This window comes from Panulirus ornatus, chromosome 17 (genome assembly GCF_036320965.1).
Source record: "Panulirus ornatus isolate Po-2019 chromosome 17, ASM3632096v1, whole genome shotgun sequence".
Classification (NCBI taxonomy): domain Eukaryota; kingdom Metazoa; phylum Arthropoda; class Malacostraca; order Decapoda; family Palinuridae; genus Panulirus; species Panulirus ornatus.
This window is the reverse complement of record NC_092240.1, coordinates 1,788,417-1,791,470: the sequence shown is the minus strand read 5'-3', so window position 1 is coordinate 1,791,470 and position 3,054 is coordinate 1,788,417.

Below are 3,054 nucleotides of genomic sequence, written 5' to 3'. Positions count from 1 at the left end.
CTCCAGAGGTGTTCAGATTATACGATACAAGTTCCTTTAATGGAGTTCGCATTACATGAAGCAATGCTCCTTCACATGTGTTCAAGTGACACAATGTGTAACTCCCTCGGTGGGGCTCAAATAGTACAGTACGAAGCAACTAAATTGGTTTAAAAGTTACCATCAAAAAAGGTTGTCACATAACATGGAACGAAGCAGTTTCGGTAATGCTTACAAACCACGTTTTGTTATTACGTTTCTGATCCATGAGAATTTGTAAGGAAACTTCACAGGGGGTCACTAGCCTTCGAAAATCAAAACGGGGTTCATCTTGTGTTACGTACCGCTAGACACTTTATATTTAGTGGAACGTCTTGCTATGTGTAGGCCTGGCAATAAGTGCAACCTTTAGATTTAGGAGACTTGGTATAGCGTTGTGTCAGCTTAACAAATGTCTCAGTTCTGAACACATTTGCCTAGCTTGGTCTTAGCTTAGCAAGAGACGCTTTATCTGACGCTCCAGATCTAGAGGCAATGGTCTAGCTTCGTATTAGATTAGGGAGAGGCTTCAGGGAGAGAGGCATTTGTATGACTGTGTCGTCGTCGTGAGAAACGCTCCAGATTAGATGTATTTGTCTAGCTTTGTACGAGCATAGCAAGAGATGCTCCAGGGTAGACGCATTTGTCGAGCTTTTGTGTTAGCCTAGCCAGAGCTGCTCTTTTCCTCATTTATTATATGATACGCAACACACATTACAGTACGTGCCACTTGACTGCCCCTGTCTGCTCGTTTGAGCTGTTGTTAGCACCATACTGGCTAGAATGATAATCAATGAATGTATTTGTTAATTTATATATATATATATATATATATATATATATATATATATATATATATATATATATATATATATATATATATACTTTGGTTCCTTTGGTTCCTTTTTCTTTTTTACAAAAAGACTTAGCTAAAAAAAAGGAGAGTGGGGTGAGGCAGCCGTTGTGGTTGTGTTTGTACGTTCTTGTCCTAATCAAAGATTTCAGGAGAATCAGAAAATAAAAAAGATGTATGTAAGGGGCGAGGAATGGTGTGTGGGTGGGTGAACAGGGGTTGGGTTGTGGTGGTGGGGGACGTGCTGGCTCTCCACACTCCTCAGGAGCCTCTACAGCAGTACGTGGTGCCTAGAACATTATTCATGAGTAAAACAGGTCGATAACACTAAGTACTCATTTGTAGGGAAGTAGATCATTCCTGATGATATTCATCTTGCTTTTGCCATCTTATTTCTTTATTATCTTTTAAAATGAGTTTGAAAGTTTTTGATCTATGACTAACATCTTGGGAGATGGAATACACATGCCTTATGAACATCACCATCATCAACACAAGAACTGTGTTGATTAAGCAGTTCATCTATTGAGAAAAAATCATATCAATTGTTTTGTTTCACGTGGGTGAATTATGATTTTTTGCCGCAATTACGACTAATCTATTGTGCACTATTTCACATCGAAGGACAATGCTCGATATTTTGGTCGTAGTTCAGGCAGAACACTTATCGTCGTCTGCTGCGCTCATTTCACATAGAGCAACGTTTGTCGTCATGCAAGTGTTACATCACAAAGGGAAACACTTATCGACATGCAGAATTTAGGTTCCAGAATTTCAAGTGACTGGTGCGTCAGTAGATACGTGTCCATCCTTTACCTGTGGAACATACAGACATGAATGAGATGTAATTCTCTTTCATGTCCACAAAGGATGAAGTAGATTGGCATTACTGCTGGTGAAAATGCCATCCAAATTAATAGAAACCAAATATCAGTAATAGAATTGCCCACAGCCACTAGAATGTGTTGTTATACAGAGTAGCTTTTATCCCTTCTGTGAGTTAAGTTACCCTTGACATAGGGAAATACGTTTTCTTCTATTTCCAGGATACTTGAAGAAAACTAAGATGTTTTTATGGGAAACTTTTGATATCTTTGATATACCTTCATGCAGAACAAATAATCATATAGAATGACCTGCACTTACATAAACATAGCACAGAGTTATTGGAAAAGTGTAGCAGATATAAAGAGAAATACAAAAAGGTATTAATACGTTTAACAACATTAACTGTTATCCTGTGTAGCTTTCGTAGTTGGCCATTAGGCAACGTAAGATCACTTTTTGTTCTGTATTTGTTATTCTATAATTTCTTACATCTCTCTGGATGGCCACTGTTGTGCATAACATCGAGGTAAAGAATTTATCTTTAACAACAGGGGTGAACAGTCCACTGTGAAACACTGTCTCATAAAGAAAATGAGAACAACCCTGTATAGAAATGCAACATGTACAAATATTTGCTGACTCACAGTAATGAGAAAAAACAAGAAATATGGGAACTGCTCTTTGGAAAGTGCAGTTTTAATGCTCATGCATGTATGCACCTCGATGAAAAATGTATGAATACAATGAATGTGGGTAATGGATGACCCAGAGGAGCCACCACACTACCCATGAAGAATATGGCAAATTATTCACCAGGAGTTGTGTTGCTTGATTTGTCATGGGCATGTTTCACCTAGAGGGTCACCTCACAACCATGTCATGCATGCAAGCGTACCTGACAACCCTTGTTATGGCCTGGCACATTCTAAAAGACTGGCTTTTCTTTTCTCCAAAATTCGTAAATACTTTTCCTTGTCTCTTCTTTCTCCCTTTTTATGAACCTCTTTGTATTCCAGTGCACTTTCTCCGTGACTGGAGCCTCCAGCGTAAAAAGAAAGACGCCAGATGTATGGGGTGGTAGGACTGCTGTATGAATAGAAAGGCATATCAGCAGTTAATAAAAGGCGCTTGTAGTAAGAGGAAGATAATCATGCAATTTAGTGGAATGGTTTATAGTTAAAAATTCATAGATAAAAAAGATCAAGAGGTTCGCAAGTGAAATATGTGAGAAATACTGTCCTTTGAGGGAGTGACGTGGATGTTTGGAAAGTGCTGGTTGTGTAGTTATGGAGAAACGTCTTTCTTTAGGAAGAGAAAGAAGGAAGGTATTGGGAACAGTTCAGAAAGTGAAATGT